Raw genomic sequence first — 22,673 nt, forward strand, 5'->3', positions numbered from 1 at the left:
TTTTGTCTTTCAGTCTGTTTATTTGGTGGATACATTTATTGGTTTACCTTCTTTAACCATCCATGCCTCTGTAGGATGAAGCCTACTTGATTATGGTGGATTAAAATTTTTTTTGTTGTGGTCTTGCTTTCAGTTTGCAAATATTTTATTAAGAATTTTTCGTCTATGTTCTTTCTTTGTTGGGTCTTCACATAGTTCAGGTGTTGTTGCTGTCGTAGTGCCATAAAAAGAATGACGTAATTGTTCCTCCAGGTTTTATTTTGAGGAATAATTTGAAAAGTATTGACATTAATTCTTTTTGTAGATTCTGTAGAATTTTTGCTGAATCCATTTATCACTGAGCTGCTTTTTTATTGCTATTTTTGCTGTTGTTGGGAAACTTTTAATTAGTGTATTACTGCTTCTATTTCACTGAATGTTTATTGGTCTGTTTAAATTAATTATCCAATCATAATTTAACTTTGATCATGCTATATATCAAGAAATTTGTCCACTTCTTTTAGGTTTTCCAATTTGGTGGACTGCAGATTTTTAAAGTAAATACTTATGATTCTCTGAATTTCCTCAATGTCTGTTGTGATATTCCCATTTTCATCTCTAATTTTACTAATTAATATCTTCACTGTATTTTAGTTAATTTTGCTAAGGGTTTATCAATATAATTGATTTTCTCAAAGAATCAACTTTTCATTTCATTGATTCTTTGTAATGTTTTTGTTGCTGTTTCTATTTTATTGATTTTTATCCCTGAGTTCAGTTATTTCTCAAAGGCTATTCCTTTTGGGGTGTTATTTCTCCTCCTCCTTCTCCTCCTCCTCCTTCTCCTCCTCCTCCTCCTCCTCCTCCTCCTCCTTCTCCTCCTCCTCCCTCTCCTTCTCCTCCTCCTCCTCTTCATCCTCCTTCTCCTCTTCCTCCTCCTTCTTCTTTTTTTTTTCTAGAGTGGCATGTGTGCTACTTAGTTGCTAATATGGAATCTCTCCAATTTTTTTAATGTAGACACTTAATGCTATGAACTTGCTTCCTGTCAATCTTCTGGTCAGAAGACCACCCCTCAGGAAAACTGACTCAAGTAAAGATATAGTAAGGAAATCAGAGGAATGACCTTAATGACATAATAAATTATACATACATCCTGGTAATCCTCCTTCATGATAGTTGTTTGCTTTACTATGAAGCCTGCTGGCTTACTTTTCTTTATTTTTCTAACAAAAAAAAAGCACATGATGTTTCCTTTTCCTACTTACCAGCTCATCTTTGGATACCAACCAAAATAATAGCTGTATTTTTACTGACATTCTGGTCTTACTGTATCTCTGAAGAACCCTCTCACATGGAACTGCTTGCTGATCTCCATTTCTAACTTTGCCTGCAATTTTTTTGGACTCTAATTCAAATCATAGCTATCTCTCTTTCCCTCTTATTCATAGTTCTCCAATTTGCAACTATTAGGGCCTACAGTCTGCCTGCCCCATCATTTTTTTCAAATTCTATCAAATGGTCCCCAAGCTGAAGACATTTTAGGATGATTTTATTAACCAACAAAACTAAGAACTTACAAAAGCTTCCCTTAAGTTCTTCAAAAGCATTAGCAGTTTTGTGTGGTATGAGTTTGAATAGGTTTTACAAATTATATTTAGATTTAACAGTTTACATATGTATGTACGTTTTCTTGTGTATGTGCATAGGTATGTGTAGGTGCATATGCACATGCATGTGTACATGTGTGTACATTCTAGCTGAGGACCTATGTTAATGTCAATTGTCGCTCTTGGTTACTTTCTACCTTATATATTGAGCCAGAGCTTCATGCTGAACTCATTGTGACTTATTCAGCTAGTCTGGCTGTCCAACTGCTCCAAGGATTGGAGATCTAAACTCTAGTCCTCATGCATAGGGAAAAAACTCTTTACCTGCTAAGCCATCTCTCCAGCACAAGCACTGCATTTAAAAAAAAATGATAGCAAAAGCCAGGGAATTTTGAAACAGAAAGTAAAGCAGAGCCCTTTTGTTGAAAATGTTCTGCTCTCTTTTTGTTTTGGAAACAAGTGCTCTATTTTATGATTTTATGCTCCTACAAGTTAAGAACTTTTCATACCTTAAAGAAAAATATGTATCATGTTTCTTTTTGCTATTTTTATAGTAGTAAAATTACAATAACAGGTGTTTTTAAATTGCTTTCAGATTTCTTGGTATTTCAAATTTATACAATCTTTACTATTTTACCTGAGTTAACTGAAAGGCAGTTTAAAAGTTGACGCCATTTCTGAGAGATCCTTTACTGCCTGTGAGTTACAGTGATGATCAGGTCTAAAAGAGGAACAATGGAGAAATCCAGATAATCAGCAATGTACGCAGAAAAATATCTTGTTGGATTCTGGCCAGAAACTTGAGAGTGGGAAACAGCTTGGACTGGATGCAGGCCCAGGAACCACTACTTCAGCTTTTGGCCCAGGCAGCAGCTTGCAACCATCTCCACAGTCTCCTCAGAGGAGCCAGGCAATCCAAAATCATCCACTTTGCAAACTACATAAACAGTCCAAACACTTAAAGCATTATATGATTGGAACCTGGCCTCCTTCTCCACACTTTTTGGAATGAGTTTCCCACATACTCTGATAGAGACACAATTATCAAACCGTGGGGCACAGGACACCACTTGTGACCACTTGACATATCTTGGCATTTGGATTTAAGTCTTTGGAAAACAAGATAGTTTTACTGTTTGTCATCTCACTGTGGAGAAAGTGGTAAAGTGGGTAATATGTTTAAATGAAGTCCGAATACTGAGGTAGAAATTAGGCTTAGATATAAAAATGAAGGTGCTTTCCCTATTTCATGTGTGTATTTTGGTTAAAAATAATTAGAATGCTTTGTATTTAAGAATAAATTTAAAACAAAAAAAATGGAGGAAGCAAGTTTAGTGGCCTATGTCACTAGCTGGTTAATGGTTAACAGATCTGTAGCATCCAACATATGGACTTATCCAATTAGCAAACTACTAATTCAGAATTAGTAATGAATGCCTTTGTTTTTAACATCAATTTCAACTTAATGTTGAAAGATGTTCTTCCTGTTTCACTATCATCACAAAAAAATAAGGTTCCACAGTTGGGTGATTTAAGCAAATGAGTGACTGATCCTTGGATTCAAGCCTTTCCTGATGTTGATATCCTGTTGCAGAAATATCACTGAGGTCAAGTTTATTCCACAACAAGAACTTACTTCTTTCCAAATAGAAGTATATATATTTAGCCCTATCAGAATCACACAGTGTGGAACTTGTTCCATCGTGTGTTCAGAGGACAGATAATTCCTGAACTTACTCTCTACTCCATGGCTTACTGGAGAAAATGAAACCCTACAATATCTTTTAAATAGTACTGTGTAACTGGCCAAGAAATGCACATTAACAGCCTCCTGTGATTAATGATACAGGGACCCAGGAAACACATGTAAACAGGTCTCTGTAGGATGGTGTCAAGCCACTGTGAAAAAGTACCTGGAGGGAGCTTGTGAAACCCAACTATTCACACTTTAAAACAAGGAGATAAATTTAGGAGGCAAATAACCCGGGAGACTGTGTAAGAAGCTCATCTGCTAACAAATTCCAGCTGGGCTTGTAGCACAAGATCCATCAAGAGAAAGTCCCAAGAGCCATCAGCAGAGAATGAAAGTGAATAGAAACACAGCAACTTCTAAGAAAGGCCAAGTGGCATCATCACCTGTCTTGATTGCTCATGCAAACATGCTGAGCAGCAGTGCTTCTAACGCATTGTGCTTTTCTGCCTAAAGCTAGGACAGTGCTTCTCCATATAGGGCTATCCTAAAGGTCCAGACAGCATCGTTATCTATGCTACACCTTTCATGCCCAGGCTAAACAGCAAGCCAGTGTTAAATGTATGTCAAGTTACACAGTGGCAAGTTACACAGTGAGCTCTTACGTTGTTCTGGGATGGGGGCATCCATTTGCTGTAGCTGGCTGACAAGTAGCATGTTCTCTTGTAGACAGCAGTAGTATGTTGCAGTTGCCAGTATGAAGTATGGCTCATCAGGCTGCCCTGATTCCATGGGGACTCATTCATCAGGTGGGTCTTTACTCAAGTGGCTAAGCTACGGCCTCTGGAATAGAAGTTATGGCAGTTAGACTGGTACCCTGTTTTCCTCAGGGGTCAGATCAGCTAAGTAATGTGGAATTCGGGTTTGCTGGTATGTATTAGGGTGAGAGTGGTTTAAGAGATATTCCTTGTCCTGTTCATTCATTCTCTTTATCAAGTTTCCAAAGGTAAATGTCTCACCTCACTGGATTACCAAGCTCTTCCCAGTTGATCAAGGGTCCTACTAGCCTTCCCCTAGATTTCTTTCACTAGAGGTCAATAATGAAATCTGTGCACTGGAAACAACCTGAGGGTCTACTGACTAATAATCTCATTAATTCTCATGGTACCTTCTCAGAAGAAATGAGCTAAAATTGCACTTACTGCTTCAGTTCTACATATGGGAAATGGATCTGTGAAGAAAAAAACAGGCTTGCCCTAGGAAATGAAGGAGCCACGATGAGAAGTAACAAAACTCCAGAACAGGATTCTCAGGCAATCACTTTGTAGTCTTTTTGAGTTTCTCTAATTGACTTGCTATCAGGAAATGTCAGATTATATCTAAACACACAACTGTATAAGTATTCTTGGATAATGCTGTAGAAATTAGAGATTTGGCATTCTAATGATTTGAACATGCAAAATTGAAAGTGCCTGTATCATTTCCATTCAGTAGTCCTGTAATATTGTGAAACCAAAACACAATCCCTGAGCTGAATCTATGAGCCTTTCTCCCTAGTCTTCCCCCCTCCTCGTGTGTGTGTGTGTGTGTGTGTGTGTGTGTGTGTATTCGTCTGTTTAGCACAGCTGTTTGAATGTTTGACTAGTCTCATCTAGAAAGATTGGTGGTAATTAGCATGGCAGACAAAAGGAGGAAATGTAGTCAATTTATGTCTCAGGCTGAACTAATTTTAGAATTAAACATGAATGTAATATCCGTACATAGGGAACACATATTAGCAAAGATTGAAGTCAGAAATCTATTTGTGTTTTTGTTGCATAGGTAAAAATTCCATAGCTTTAACAAAACCATGACTTTTGTTGTTCAGAATGGACAGGAGAAGTACAACGGAAGTAATAATAGTGAATACAATTCTAAGAAAGAAAGTGTCCAATCGTTCATAGACAGCATTTGAACTCTTCGCTTCTGGTAGGTATTCATGGCAGTTTGTACAGCATGTATTAGTCCAAAACGTATTGAAGGTGTTACAGAGAGTTGAAAACGAGAATTTTACACAGTAGGTATGTAAGCTGTACCTCCTGCCCAAGCACTAGGGCAACTTGTTCCTCCTAAAAACAGTAGGTTAGTCCAAAGAAAGTTGAAACTCAATTTTCAGCAGCATCCTGGAACTGAAGATTAATGGGATTAGCCCCACTTCTTCTTTCTGATTTGTCAGTCATTAAAATATTATTAAACTATTCAAAAGAATAATGCATCGTGTCACTATTGAACTAGCAGAGTAATGGAGAATTACAACAGAATATGCTCTAATCCAGAATGTGCTGTTTTCAGAACTTTTCTGTTGGAGCCTGGAGGAGGTAAAGATGTTGGTGAGAGAAATCCACACCCAGGTTGCCATTGTGGATTGATTTATTTTACATAAGAACTCAATGAACTTGACCACTCAGACTTATATTGTGATTGTTGTAGTTATAATATAGATTTACTGAAGTTACAACGGTATTTTATGTCTCTTGTTAATCAGATGACTATTATAGCCCCATTGTGCTACTTCCAAATACATAGTGACAAACATGCATTAGTAGAAGTTAATTAGCACAAATAAACAGGTGCAGGATACAAAATCTACATACATAATCATTGCACAAATATAAACTAACAATTGACAAAGCAAAAATAAAATCAAGAAACAATTCTACTTATAATAGCAAAAAAAGATTAAATATTTAGGAATAAATTTGAGAAAATGTGGAAATTTTGTATAGTGTTGCAAAATGTAAATAATAGTTCAACAAGTCAGGCGCTTTCTGTGTCATAAACTAGAGAGAGTGATTTCATTAAGATGGTCACACCCTGCAATGAAATGTTGAGGAACTCTTAAGACCCATAGCTTACATTATCAGGCAACAAAACCATCCCTAAGGAAAAGAGATCAAGAGATAAATAGAGGATGATCCCTGAAAAACTTCCTAATCCTCCAAACCTCTTTCTTCAGGCATTGCTGAGATCTTGAGCTTGAGTTTATTGGGAAGCTCATACCTGCACAGGGTGTACAGGTACCTGTACTGCTAGTAAACCCATGCTGAAGTCTATTTTAAAATCTCTTAATAGAATTCTTTTCTGCAATGTAGTCAAGAGTACAATATGGAAGTCTGCGAAACTCTTCAGGCTTCTGCAGGTGATAACACGGAACTATGTCGCTAACCTCATCCCATTGATTCTGATGCTTCTACTTTATAATTTAATAGTTACTTCCTGAATCCATTGATATTTCATTTGAATATTATTTCTTATTCTAAAAAATGCATCAGAGGATTTATTTTTGGTGATTCTTATAGCTTAACATTTTTAAGTATTCTAATTAGTGAGCATGAGATACTTTTCTGTGTCTTTGTAATTTCTTACAAGAATTGCTTTCCACCTACTTTATCTTTAGGACAAGTTCTCTCATTGAACCAGGACATACTGATTTGTCAAAGCAGGCTAGTCAGTGAGCTCTGGGATCTGTTAATTGAATATGATTGACGTTACTTACCATGAAGTATTATTCATTTGCATACCAAAAATACTTAGGTTAATTCAGATTTTTGCTATTACGAACAACGACACAATGTATTTGTTGTAGAAAAATTTTAGGACACTTGTTCCAGTTTATCAATAAAATTAAACTGTTGAAGGAGAATTACTAATTTAAAGAATTGTTGGATTTTAATGAAGACAGATACTATCAGACCACCATCAACTTTTTATAAAGCCTCAGTCACCACTGGGCACTGGTAGCATTTATATCATTCAAATCCCTGCTGTTCTGACAGAAAACACAAACTGTGCCTCTTTCATTGTGAAATCTGCTGACGTTTTATACATTCATGGAAGAGTTCATCATATCTGTGTGTAGTATGATACTTGGTTTTCTGCCTGAATTCATTCATATATAAGAAAGTGGTAGGAACCCAAGTTTACTGTTACCAAATGGTTGGCCAGCCTTCAAGGCAGTATTGATTGGGTCAGCTTTTATCATTGGTTCAGAATATCTGCTTTAATCTTGTGTGTGCCTTCAAATGGGTTTATTTTTGAGCTCTTTGAAAATTCCTGTTGCTCTCCCTATTCCTCAACCAAAACCCTCTTATTTCTATGATTAAAAGTTTATAATGTGATTTTTTAAAAAAAGGAATGTTTTATAGTGTTCATTGTATAAGACTTTAACCTCTTGGTTAATTAAGTGCCTAGTATTTTATTTTTTTATGTCATTGTAAGTTGTATTGCTTTGAATAGTTAATTGATATAATTGTTACCTGATTGAATTTCTAAATTGTTGATGTGTCCACCATATTGATCCATTTTCCTACACTGAACTATCTTTGCATCTCAGGAATAAGTCCATCTTAGTGTATAATATCTGTTTCACTTGCTCCTGGGTGTGGCTTGCCAGCATTTTACTCAAAATCCATAAAAGATGAACCCTATCTTTATTTTTTGTTTCTGGTCTATTTAAAGGTAGAACTCTTCATATTACTATAATCTATTCCTTCACTTTTGCTGTAGGCAAGTTTGAAAATAAACTTAAACTACTTCCAAAAGTATTTTGTGGAATTCCTATCTGAACCCATCACATACAGAGTTTCTCTTCTTTTGAAAATTTTGTTGTTGTTATTATTACAATAATTCAATGTCTTTACAAATTAAAAGCTATTTAGTTTTCTATTATTTTTCATTTAGTTTGGGCAGATCATATGTTTTCAATTTCGTCTGTTTCTTAAAGATTGTCTAATTATTTCTTTGTAGCTATTCACAGTAGCCAATTAAATTGATTTAGAATTGAAAATAATGTCTCTGTTTTTATTTCTTACTTTATTGATATAAGTACTTTCTAATTTTTTCAATTTTTCTGCTAAATGTTTTCAATTTTGTTTACCTCAAGGACTTCTTTTTATTTTCTATATAATTTTTACCCTCTATACAATTTATTTCTACTATAATCGCATTTTCTTTCTTCTTCCAACTTTGAGTTCAGAATTTTGTGTTTCTTTTCTAATTTTTAAGTTTATTAAGGTAGAAATTTGAAGTTGATGTTCTTGTTTTGTTTATGATACAAAACATTGATCTATTAGTTTTAACATTGTTTTTGTTGTATCTCACAAATATTGGTATATTCATTTGTATCGGTCTCTAAAAATTCTCTAATTTCTCTCACTATTCTTTGGTCAATGTAAAGTTTAATTCCTATAACTTTACAAAAATTACAGTTTTATGTTGTTATTTATTTCTAACTACATCATGTTGTGCTTAAAGAAGGTATTTCTGTAGAATTTACCTTTTTAGTTCTATTAAAGTGGAATAGTTTTGTAGTGCTCTTATAGACTGCCCAGGAGGATTGAGAATGATGAGAATACTACTGCCATTGTAAAGTATGTCCTGAACTTGTCTCTTGGATCTGGTTAGCACCTTGGAGTTTTAAGCTCCCTAATTTCTCACCTTATTTTTTGCCAAGTATTTCTAAACATTTTTGAGAATGAGGTATTGAAGTTTCCAATGATTTTGTAAGATTATATATTTATCCTTGCAATTCTAGGTTTTGCTTCTGATTTTGATGGTATGATATTACATGTATAAATGTTTGCAATTTAAAATTTTATATAATATTTATATAAAAATTAAAATTAAACCTTTTATTAGTGTGCAAAGCTTATTGTGTTTTGTAAACTTATATTAAGAATCTATTTCATCTGATTTAGCCACCCTGCTCTCTTTTTGTTTCTATTTGCATGGAATACCTTTTCTGTTTCACTTAGAATCTATATTTGAAATGCTGGATACAAAGTTCATCTTAAAATATTGTTTCATTTGATACAGGGCATTCAAGCAACCTAACAGAATAACAGTTTTTGATTAGTGTTGTTAATATTGCTCTACAGAAGATATGCAAGGGATCAACAAACACCTGAAAACAATGCTCAATATCATCAGCTTAATGAAAATAAACACTTAAGGAAGTGGGATTTTATGCCTACCACTGGTGCAAACCAAAACATTTTTTAGTTTAATAAATAAATCATACATACATTTCTTGTTTTAGTCAGAGATAAAGCATGTGTTACACCAGTAGTGAAAGGAGGGGCCTGGGAAATGAGACCTGTGTTTTCACATGGAGCTCCCAGAGCAGAGTGGTCTGGGTAGCTGCACAGGTCTGTGATTTGGCGCCAAACTCACTTTCTGCTGGTTTCAGCAGCTTGTTTTGTTGGCCAGAAAGCTGACTGCTTTGAGGAATATTGTCGTAAATTTGGGGGAGAGTGATTTTTGTTTTTTTCTTTTTAACTTAAAGGAGGGAAGAGTCATTGCCACCAATACAGTTTTGAAATTTCATTCCTTAAAAGCTTTTATACTGCCTTGCTTACTCTTTCAGCACCTCTATGTTCATATGAATTTAAAGGACAATATAAACCTTTAAGTATGTAGACATATTGAGCAATCCAAATGCTCTTAAAATAGTTGAGATGTTCCTAAAAATGTAAACAAACGTTACTACATGATCCAGAAGTGTAATTCCTGGGAATATACCCCAATAACTGGACACTGTGTTACGTATGTAACATATGTAATTACATATGACATGTTGTCCATAGTAGCTAAACTAGAAACAACTAGAAGGACAAGCGGTGAGAGGATGGCATTAGTGCAAATGCAGCACTGCTCAGCTACAATAAAGAGTAAATTGTAGACAAAGTTGTGGAGATGGATACAGCATTGGAGACGGTACATGACAGACACAAAGTACCACATGATATATGACTCTATTTATATGAATTGTCTAAAATAGAAAATACTTGCAAAAATATGTAGATTGGTGGTTGCTAAGGAATGAAAAGAGATGAGAATAGCAAATTTGTAATGGGCTTTTCAGGGTGATATAACTCTTCCAAACTAAAACAGTCGAGATAGAGCTGGGGGGGGGGGGGGTGGCGCACGCCTTTAATCCCAGCACTTGGGAGGCAGAGGCAGGCTGATCTCTATGAGTTCAAGACCAGCCTGGTCTACAAGAGGTAGTTCCAGGACAGGCTCCAAACCTACAGAGAAACTCTGTCTCGACAAACAAAACAAAACAAAAACAAGAACAATAGAGACGGTTCTAAACCTTTTTAAATATATTAAAACTCACAAGTTGTAAACTTGAAGGATTAGTCTTATGGTAATTCACTATGTACCATAACTCAATAGTGATAAAAAAAATCCATGACACAAACACATTCAGAGTAGAAAAGGCCCCAACAATATCTTATAATTCTAAAATTCTTATTATATCTTAGGATTCAAGATAAATGCTGGTATTCAAGTATTATATGGAAGGATAAACCTTATCTACTGAAGTCCCCAAATCTCAGGCAGTGTTCATGGAGTAGGACAGAGATATAAAAACTCTATATCACTACTAGGAAGCTGGAGAAATTTGCTATGGTTAGGAACAGCAAAAGAGATTAAAGGAATTAGAAAAGAATCAACCAAGAATAAATTCATTTCCCTTAAAATTTGTCCCTGATGTAACTATTACTCATGAGCAAGCCACCTATCAACACTTTAAGCAGCAATATTTTACATATTTTTGCTTTGTAGTTTATGCACAGCACACCTGAATGTACTACGAATTTTTATGTCTTCTAATATTGTCTCAAGTCCTGAAAAACAGATCTTTAACCTCAGGTTCATTAAGATTGTAGGGTAATTATTTGGATATAAAAAACTGAAGTAAAGGAAATTAATTATGGTAGAAGGCTGTGTCCTCTATAGCTCTGAAGGTTAGAAGCTTACCAGGAGATACTTGATGAGTTTCCCTGGGCTGTTAATTCAAACCAAGCCTATGTTTCAACATGCAATGAGATACCTATGTCTATTTAGATATTGTCTATGTAATAACAAAAAGTGTGAAAACTTTCACTCTATCAATTGACTGTCTTAACATAATCTAAGTTATAATGCAATATCACTGTCCTTGGCATGGTTATAAAATTTTACATGGTAAAATACTCTCCTTTTGTTCTTTTGATGTGGTTGCACAGTAGCAGCTAAGACAGTTCAATCCAAGTGAAGGGTACATAATGCTGTGGTGTAAAGGAGCTGTCATTGTGATGACATTTCAGTTCAGTATTCTATGGACAAAAGCCCTGCACACAAGAAGCAGCCTCCTTTCTTCCTTTTCTCTGAAATTTTCTCTCTCTCTCTCTCTCTCTCTCTCTCTCTCTCTCTCTCTCTCTCCCTCCCTCCCTCATTAACTTTCTCTCTCTCTTTCTGTGTGTGTATATGTGTGTGTGAATGTGTGGGATCATGTGCAATTATAAACCAGAAAGTATCCCATGATGCACTGTTTAAGTTAGAAGGCAGTCAGTAGGAGTCGGTTCTCCCTACTATGTAACTCACAGGGATAAAACTCAGGTCATCAGGTTTGAAAACAAGCACTTTTACCTAGCGGTCCATCTTGTCTACTCTCTTTCTCCCTTTTTCCTTCTGTATTTCCTTTCTCCTTTTCTCCCTCTCTTGTTGCTGTGAGTAGACACCATGACCATGGCAACTCATAAAGAAAAACATTTAACTGGGACTGGCTTACAGTTTCAGAGGTTCAGTCCATTATCATCATGGCAGGAAACATGACAGCATGCAGTCAGACACAGTGCTGGCGAAAGAGCTAAGAGTTCTACCTATGAATGGGCAGGCAGCAGGAAGTGAATGAAATACACTTTCTCCAACAAGACATGCCTACTCCAACGAGCTCACACCTCCTGATAGTGCCACTCCTTATGAGTCTATGGGGACCATTTTCTTTCAAATGACTACATCACCCAATATAGTATACACCCAGCTTAGAACCCCCAGCTTGGTTGAGTGAGTCATCACCATTATCTGACTGAAACCTAAAAAGAACAGACTTTTTACCAAGTCTGTAAAATGATTACCCACTATTCATAGTCAAACTATGTCATTCAGTGGATCTGCAATAGCAGACATGTTCTAAACCTGCACTGTTTTGCTAATGAACATTTGACATGATGTTAGGTCTCCCTATGTACTAAAATTTTATTTATCTAATTTTAATTAATTTAAATTAAATTATTTACAAAAGAACAGTGACTTTTATACTGGACATGAGTTTGTAATTTTCTTTTAATCTTAAATATTTTCATCATTCCTAATACATCTTTATTTGGTATGGATTGTAAACTCACAGGACTACTAGGGTTGCTTTAAATTGTGATGTAACTAAGTGATGGAGTACCTAAAAAAGGAATTCATGCACAAAATAGCAGACATGAACTATCAAACTGTGGAAAGTGAGTTACTTAAGCTCTCTCTAGCTTTTCCTCTCCCTTTTGACAAGGCAGTTTAAACGTCTCCAATCACCGGTAATTTCAACTTATATTTGTTGTAGGTAGGCTCGCCATTCTTGATACTTCAGCAGAGTGGGACTGATCCCAGAAAGCATGTATGAAGTCATGGAGTGTAGCAGAATTCGTGCAGATTAGTTACTCAGACCAATTTCATGTACAAAAAGACTTGCAGGATCAGCTCTAATTGCAGTTTTTGTCTTAGTAGAGTGGGATTTTATCCTTTGTGATCTATCTTTGATTGAAAATGGTTCAGATAATCCTAGGAATCATGTAAAGACTTTGACTGAGAAATCCTAAGCTGAGCATAGACAGCCTGCTGCTGACTGATTTTATGGGGGTATATACTTTTGATGCAAAGCAAGGACCCTTGTTTAGGGAGATTCTTTATAAGACTGAGCACCACTCAGTGAGAATTCCCTTCTCCAGAGGGCTACAGGTCTGAATTGCAAAATTCACAATGGACTCCCTCTGGCCTACCTTAGTCAACCGGTAGCCTAGATCAGTGCATCCCTCCAGCCCTGCATTTTTTTGACATAAGACACTAAGACTTCACCTGGGACATATTTTGTCTATGGGTGACTTCTTTCTAATATTTTATGTAAATCTTCCTAAAATTTTTCAGCTACAAAGAAAAATTAACATTCAGTTCTTACTATTAACATAAAATTTCCTCTGAATCCATTGCCAGACAGCACCTCAAACAGTAGTCCTTAAAAGAATCTGCACCCAAAAGTACTGTGACAATGCTCCTGCTCCATCAACTCACTCAGGAATACTGGCCAGCTAAAGCAGCAGCATCCTACGTGTTGCTAATATACTCTGGGATTTTGCTAAGCATCAACATTCTGATATGTTTTACTCAGTGCACAGCTTTCGTAACTGAGACCTCATCAATCTAAAAGCTAGAGAAAGTGCAGAAAAGGAGAAATAAATTTACTGAAAACCATTAGGTGTCAGATACTAAAACAAAGGCTTTAAATATTGTTTATTTAATTCTGTCAAACTTCTAGATTGATGTTATTAAGTCATTTTAGAGAAACAGCAGACAGTGGCTACTTAAGAAACATACTCTAAATCAAACAAAACATTAATGATGCAGGCAGAGAAGAAGCCACTGCTTGTTTAGTTCTGTGGACCAATATTAACTTCAGATCAGAACCACCGAGTAAAGCTGGTACTGTCCAGAGAGACTCTCGGGTGTGGTTCTTCCTAGTTGCTGCGTCCCTTTGGCTAATGTGGTGCGGTGTCCCTGCATGACCTTTCTAGAGCCACACTCATCATCATTACACTTGTGTGGCCAGTGCTCCAGCATCCAGTGGGGACACAATTGCTTCTAATAAAAAGGAAGATGGTTTTCCATGAGTAAAAATTAAGTTGAACCTTAACCCAGCTACTAGGAGCAAAACAATTGTTATAATATTTTTTATCATTTATCTACTATTTGAGAATGAATTCATAAAAAGAACAACAAGAACAGTGTCAAGATCTAAACTGCCATTCAAATTTGCCAGTGTCCATCTTTCTTTCAAAATGACGATGACTCACTTGTAGCATTGTTAGTGTTTGTTCCAAGCTGAAAGTAAACTAGTAATGCTACTTGGGTCATTTAATAGAATGTCAGTCTATAGGATGCAGAGACATTATATTAAATAACTTTTTCTAAGTGTACTTAGACATGTGTTTTCACATTATAGGAATCTAGTAACATAACTTATTAAAGTTTTTAAACCTTAGTTGTATAAGACTATGATAAGTGAATGTAAATGACCTGTTCACATATTTATTGAACCAGAAGAATATATGTGAAATTTAATATCAAATCTATTCTCAAATGTGAGAAAAATAGGTGTACTTCCTTTGATTTGTGTATTTATATAGGTCTTTTGTCATCAAAACATTAGAAAGAAAAAGCAAACACAGAGAGTATAAAACTTGAGTAACTGTTGTTATGGGATTTCTGAGTGTAAATAAATGGGTCTCTGATTCTTTTGTCTTGTGTGATAGCCTTTGTTTTATCATATATTTTGCTGTTTTATTTGAAATAAATATGTGAATAAATTAATTATTTAATGAATGAAAACCCAGAGTAGGTAAAGGTTAACAATTGAATTGTCACTTATACCTGCTGGGAGAGGAAAATCAGTTTACTTCAATAGAGTGACACTGGGTATATCAACCACTCCAGAACAGTCCTCAAGTGAGTAGTTGACCTACCTACAATGGACTTCACAGTCTTTTTGTGTGTTTCTGTTTGGTTACAGTTTGGAGTTTGTGGGTGGGGTTGTTGTTGTTTTCCTGTTGGGTGAGGTTCTATTATGTTTCTTGGTTTACAAGATTTTGCTGTTATGTTGGGTTTTTGTTTTCTGAGAAAGCTTAAAGTTGGGTAGATAGGGAAGGAAAGAGAATTTGGAATGACTTGGGGAAGAATATAATGAAAATATATTTACATTTAAATTTTCTTTTAAATAATAAAAATATAATTGAAAAACAAGAAGACAAAGGAAGAACTGAGTAGGTGTTTATATTTTTAATCAACGTGGGACTTATTTTTTCTCATTAGTACAAGTCTTACTATGCAAGCATGAGACCTTGGTTTGAATCCCAACTGGGTATGGTAGCATGTATTTTGAATATTTGTGGTGGGGAGGTGGAGAGAAGTGAATACTTCAAGTTTGCTTGTCAGCCAGGCTACACAAAATAGTGAGCACTAAGTTAAGTGAGAAACCCTGTCGCAAAACATAAGGTAGAAACCATCTTCTAGCCTACACCTCTGGCAGAAGCCTCCTCTTCCCCCAGAGGTCAGTCCATGATCTTGAACCCAAATGATACTGCTGCCCATCCCACCTCTACTCAGCATAAACCCAACTGCCTCTCCTCTCCTTGTCACCACATCCAGGCCCATACCTGTGATAGAAGCCTCCATTTCCCCCAGAGGTCAGGTCGGCATCCTGAATCCCAGGTAATCCTCCATATCCCCTGCACTCACCCAGCATAACTCCAACTGCACCACCTCTCCTCATCACCATAACTTCACCAACATCTGTGGCAAAGCCTTCCACCCAACCACAGACCAGTTCAGAATCCTGGTCCCCAGAGAGCAGACCAGCATCCTGAACCCCAGAGACTAGGTCAACTCCCTGAACACCAGGCAGAAACCTCCTACCTCACCAGAAGCCAGGCCAGCATCTGAACCCCAGAAGACGCCAAGCCAGATTAGAGGCCATGTGCATATGTAGCCAGAACTTCAGTCCCACACTTGGGCAGCAACCCCCCGCTGGACCAGAGGCCATTCAGGCCATCAGAACTTGTTGCCAAACCTGTCAACCTGAGTGCCATCCCTGAAATACGCATGGTAGAAGGAGAGAACTGATCACAAGTGGTTCTCTAAACTTCAGCTCGTCCTTGGAATACACTGCTCTCTCTCTCTCTCTCTCTCTCTCTCTCTCTCTCTCTCTCTCTCTCTCTCTCTCTCTCTCTCTCTCCAAAGGATTGCTTTTCCTGGCTTTTCCTGGCTTTTCCTGGCTTTTCCTGGCTTTTCCTGGCTTTTCCTGGCTTTTGGGACCCTACTCCTCATATTGGATCACCTTGCCCATGTAATGGTTTAGATAAAATGTGCAGTTCCCAAGGGGCAGCAGTGGGCCATGAGCGGAAGCTGGGTTCCAGGCAGGGAGTCAAGCGAGGCCTCTTTGGGTCCCAGGTGGGTGGAAGGCAGCAGGTGAGAGACCCCAGCCAGCAGGTCCCACAAGGAGCTATGGTGGGTGAGACACAGAGACAAATAGGCATGCCATGTAGAGCAAGTTTGGATATAGTTTATTCAGTAAAAGGGAAGGGAGGGGGAAGGTGAGGAGAGGTGGAAGCAGCCACCTCTTCCAAAGAAGAGACAGGGCAGAGAGAGAGAGAGAGAGAGAGAGAGAGAGAGAGAGAGAGAGAGAGAGAGAGAGAGAGAGAGAGAGAGAAGCAAGCAGGCTGGAAGCCCCAGTGGAGTCTGGTCGGGGCTTGTCTCCTAAAGGGACAAGTCAGTAGCAGGTCATAACAGCCCTGCAACTTGATATGCCATGTTTTGTTGATATCCATGAGAGACCTGTCCTTTTCTGAATAGAAATGGAAGAGGAGAGAATTTGGGGGAGGGTGGAGAAGAGAGTTTGGGTGGAAGGAGTGAGAGGAGAAGAGGGACGGATTGTTACACCCAGATCACAGATTCCCCCCAATACCAACTAGGGACAGAGTTCTGCATGTAAAATCAAGGGGCCTTTATTTTTACACACGTTTGCAAATTCGAACTCTCCATGAGTTCAACGTATTGAAGTGACTGGAAAGCCCCCAGCTTAGTTGGGGTTGGGTTTTTATAATAGCAAAAGCAGGGGTGAGGGATTTCTAAGTTTCAGGACCCCGGTTGGCTGACATTTATCTATAGGTGTCCTGGTGAAAAACAATGGGTGTGTGCTGGCAGGTGATCCTATATACAATGGTTGAAATGTTAAAAGTTTTCTTTGGATGATCTGTTCCTGGGTGGTACAGGCTTATGGCTTTTTCTAGAACCTGGTGCTACCTGCTATGGCAACTGTGAGACCTGGGCCCCATGTGGGGCCAGGCTGCCCTGGGCCCCACAAGTATAGCCAGGCTGCTCTGGGCCCAACAGGGAATCTGAAGTTGGGATTAAAACAAAGAAATAAATAATATACAAATATTGCTTTTAAAGGAAAATAATAGAATATATGGAGTTTGAAAGGAGACACGGGGCAACCTACAGAGTTTAAGGCAGGTAATGGTGGATGGATATGATCAAAATGCTGTGAGTGTGTGTACAGATGTTTCCATGAATAAATAATTTATTGTTTGAAAAGGTGATACCAGAAGAGTACTGTCACCAGGGTCCATAGTGATTCATTTGAGCTATTACAATCTCTCTAAAATGTGTCATTCATATTTTTGCTATAATAAATGGTATGCTTCTAAAAAACAGTAACCTTTCTTTCTATGACAGCAAGTCATGGAAAAACATAGCATAGTTCTATGCTGTAGAACAACAGCATTTTCAGAGATGACTGGGGTATGGGAGAAGCAGATGTCAAAAGACAAATGTTCTTTGACTGGCATGCCTTCATTATGTACCTTAATATCAAAGTACATTGATGCAGGTCTCTTCTCCAAATACCTGAACTATATTTCTCTTTTTATTAGTGCATTATTTTTTCCCAGTGGTAATTCCTGCTCATCAATGTCATTGCCCATGTCTGACAGTGGTTCTGTATCTTGACACTTTAGTTATTTATATTTGTGTGCAGTGTAATCAATCTTTTCCCTACCCTTTCCAGTTTCATTTCTGTCATTTTTCTCTGTCACTTAAGCCAGAAATGTTCAGCAATTACAAATTACAAAAAGTGAGCTCAGAATAATGCATTCTTAACTGTCTGATCAAATGCTAACTTCTAGTGTTTTTGGTGCAGGAAGGTACTCTGCAGACTACCAAAACCTTTGAACTAAAATCTGTTACGTTTGCAGAATATGTTAAGGTAAGCTTGGCACAGAACTTTTGATAGTAACCAACAAATAACTGATTTGACTTAAAGCCCACTCCACAAGATGGAACCCAGACATGGTATGGGTAGCCAAGAACCATATACTACATAGTCCAGAGACCTAAAGTAAAACCAAATACTCATGGTCATCAAAACAGCTATCAGTAAAATGACTCCTAATTATATTCTGCTATATTCGTAGATCAGTGCCTTATCCTACCATCATCAGAGAAGCTTCCTCCTTCAGCAAAAGGGGGCAGATGCGGAGACTCATAGTCAGACATTATGCTGAGACAGTCTTTGCAAAACACAGCTTTAAATAGATGTCTCATCAAATCCCTCACCCCAGAGCTCAGGAAACTCTGCAGAAGAGGAGGTGAAAGAGTATAAGAGTCAGAGGAGATGGAGAACATCAGGAAAGCATGGTCCTCTGAATCAACTAAACAAGGTTCATATGAACTCATGGAAACTAAAGCACCAAACACAGGGCTGACTTGGGTCTGCACCAGGGGACCACATCTAAAAGGTCACCCTGTGCATAAAAAGGGATTTTAAACTTGGACTTCTGGATATTATTAAAACCACTAAGATTGGGATCAGAGAATATTGTTCAGCACTTATTGCTGAATTCAGTTCCTATTGCTCATATAGCAATTCATAGTTTCCCTAACCTCAGTTCCAGGTGATTTCATGTCTTCTGACCTCATTGGACACCAAGCATGCATGTAGTGCATATATATGAATGCAGGCAAAGCATTCAGATTTATAAAATAAAAATAAAACATATCTTTAAAAAATATTCTAAAAATAAAGTGACTTCACATTAGTTTATTTATTGTTATTAGTTTATTAACTAATAATTACATTATTGGAAGAAATATCACTTGGTCAAAGGTAATGGTACTTTTTCTGTTTTAATTTGCTGGTATTTGAGAGACTTTGCACTTAATATTATGTATGCTTATTTTGTGATGTTTTTACTTATCATGCTTCTATTTATACATTTGTCATTATAATAAAAATTCATAGAATGAAGTCATAGATGTTCATTCTCTAGAAATTTTAAAGGATTTATTAAACAAACAAACAAGTGGGGAAAAACAAAAAAATAAAGTGAGTTTCTAATAGAAAGAATAGGAAGAATATGAAAAAGAAAACAGACATTTGGATTTGGAATTTTCTAAATTACAGTAGATTTCTTTTTAGATACAGATACATACATGAGGAACAGTTTATTTCACAGGAAATTATGATAACTAGGAATTGGAGAATGTCCACCATTATTCTGGGTCCACCATTATATCTGGTCAAGAGTTCTGACCACTGCTTGTGACTAGTGAAGTAATGCTGGAGCCTGGAGCATTTCAAAGCTTTAATGTGGGGCCTGAAGCTAGTACTTCAACTGAAAGATCTGAGTAGTTAAGTATATACAACTTTCTTCCATTTCTGGTATTCAATCTTTATTGTTTTATTCCGTCATTCCGACATATTGTGTTTCAGCTACTATATACCACATTTAATGAATTATGTTTCATGCCTATGTATCCTAGCAGTGTGTGTGGGTAGAGAGAAAATTGTAGCGTTACCAGTACTGTAGTAATTTCTGCAGCCAGTAGACTTTAAGTTACCTGCCCTCTTGGGTGGGGCCTCAAATACTATATATGGTGATGTAAAGTGTGCATTCAAGGTCTCTTTTCCAGGTGTGGCATTTGGTTGCCGTTTCCTGTTCAAGAAGAGCATTGCGACCTGTGAGTCTACCCCTAAATAAATAACCCTCTATTATATTCAACTCTGAACTACTGTGGGATTTCTTTTAAGAATCCTTCTTTTTTTTTTCTTTTCTTTCTTTATTTATTTGTATATAAAAATTTCCACTTCCTCCCCTCCTCCCCATACCCTCCCATTCCCCCCACTCCCTCTCCTCCCCCCCCACTCCCTCTCCTCCTCCCTCTCCAATCCTAAGAGCAGTCAGGGGGTCATGCCCCGTGGGAAGTCCAAGTTCCTCCCCTCTCCTTCCAGGTCTAGGAAGGTGAGCATCCAAACAGACTAGGATCCCAAAAAGCCAGTACATGCAGACGAAACAAGACCCAGTGCCATTGTAAATGGCTTCTCAGTCAGCCCCCATGTCAGACACATTCAGAAAAGCCGGTTTGATCACATGCTCCTTCAGTCCCAGTCCAGCTGGCCTTGGTGAGCTCTCATTCAATCAGTCCCCTTGTATCAGAGGGTGAGCGCACCCCTCGCGGTCCTGATTTCCTTTTTCATGTTCTCCCTCCTTCTGCTCCTCATTTGAACCTTGGAGGCTCAGTCCAGTGCTCCAATGTGGGTCTCCATCTCGATCGCAATCCATCATCGGATGAAGGTTCCCTCTGGTCCTGCCTATCTTGCTCACATTTTCCCTCCTTCCGCTTCTCATTTGGACCTAGGGAGTTAAGTCCAGTGTTCCAATATGTGTCTCTGTCTCTGTCTCCATCCATCGCCAGATGAAGGTTCTATGGTGATATGCAAAATATTCATCAGTATGGTTATGGGCCAAGGCCAGTTCAGGCACCCTCTCCTCTGCTGCCCAGGGAACAATCTGGGGACCTCTCCTTGGGCCTGAGAATCCCTCCAGAATCAAGTCTCTTGCAAACCCTAAAATGGCTCCCTTAGTTGAGCTATATACATCCCTGCTCCCATATCCATCCTTCCTCCCCTCCCATCTCATTCCCCCAAACCATCCCCAATCCTCCCCCTCTCCCTTCTCCCTAACCATCTCCCCATACTTCCACCCGTGCACCCAAGTTTTCCTGGCAATCTTGTCTACTTCCAATATCCAGGAGGAAAACTATATGATTTTCTTCACGTTAACCTTCTTATTTAGCTTCTCAAGGATCAGAAATTATAGGTTCAAAGACCTTTAACTATGGCTAGAATCCACTTATGAGTGAGTACATACCATATTCCTTTTTTTGGGTCTGGGTTACCTCACTCAGTAAAGCGTTTTCAATTTCCATCCATTTGCATGCAAAATTCAAGATGTCATTGTTTTTTACCGCTGAGTAAAACTCTAATGTGTAACTTTCTTAACCATTCTTCTATTGAGGGGCACCTAGGTTGTTTCCTTGTTCTGGTTATTAAAAATAGCGCAGCTATGAACATAGTTGAACAAATGCTTTTGTAGTATGATAGGGCATCTCTTGGGTATATTCCCGAGAGTGGAACTGCTGGGTCCTGAGGGAGGTTGACTCCCAGTTTCCTGAGAAACCGCCACACTGATTTCACAGTGGCTGCACAAGTTTGCATTCCCACCAACAATGGATGAGTGTTCCCCTCACTCCACATCCTCTCCAGCATAGGCTATCATTGGTGTTTTTAAGTTTAGCTATTCTGACAGGTGTAAGATGGTATCTCAAAGTTGTTTTGATTTGCATTTCCCTGATCACTAAGGAGGTTGAGCATGACCTTAAGTGTCTTTTGGCCATTCGAAGTTCATATGTTGTGAATTCTCTGTTCAGTTCAGTACCCCATTTTTTAATTAGGTTAATTAGAGTTTTGGGGTCAAGTTTCTTGAGTTCTTTGTATATTTAGAAGATCAGACCTTTGTCTGTTGAGGTGTTGGTGAAGATCTTCTCCCAGTCAGAAGGTAGTCTTTTTGTCTTACTGACAGTGTCCTTTGCTTTACAGAAGCTTCTCAGTTTCAGAAGGTCCCATTTATTCATTGATTCTCTTATTGTCTGTGCTACTGGGGTTCTACTTAGGAAGTGGTCTCCTGTGCCTATATCCTGTAGACTACTTCCCACTTTCTCCTCTCTCAGGTTCAAAGTGATCAGATTAATGTTGATGTCTTTAATCCATTTGGACTTGAGTTTTGTGCATGATGATAGATATGGATCTACTTTCATTCTTCTACAGGTTGACATCCAGTTATGCCAGCACCATTTGTTAAAGATGCTTTCCTTCTTCAATTGTATACCTTTAGCTCCCTTGTCAAAAATCAGGTGTTCATAGGTTTGTGGGTTAATATCCAGGTCTTCTATTTGATTCCATATGTCGACTTCTCTGTTCTTATGCCAGTACCAAGCTGTTTTCATACTGTAGCTCTGTAATAGAGTTTGAAGTCAGGGATGGTAATGCCTCCAGATTTCCTTTATTGTATAAGATTGTTTTGGCTATCGTGGGTTTTTTGTTTTTCCATATAAACTTGATTATTGTTCTCTCAAGGTCTGTGAAGAAGTTTGATGGGATTTTGATGGGGATTGCATTGAATCTATAGATTGCTTTTGGTAGAATTGCCATTTTTACTATGTTGATCCTCCCAATCCAAGAGCAAGGGAGATCTTTCCGTTTTCTGGTATCCTCCTCAATTTCTTTCTTCAAAGACTTAAAGTTCTTGTCAAATAGATCTTTCACTTCCTTGGTTAGAGTTACCCCAAGATATTTTATGCTATTTGTGGCTATTGTGAAAGGTGATGTTTCTCTGATTTCCCTCCCTGCTTCTTTATCCTTTGTGTATAGGAGGGCA

This window comes from Myodes glareolus, chromosome 3, assembly GCF_982192425.1.
Source record: "Myodes glareolus chromosome 3, mMyoGla1.1, whole genome shotgun sequence".
NCBI lineage: Eukaryota > Metazoa > Chordata > Mammalia > Rodentia > Cricetidae > Myodes > Myodes glareolus.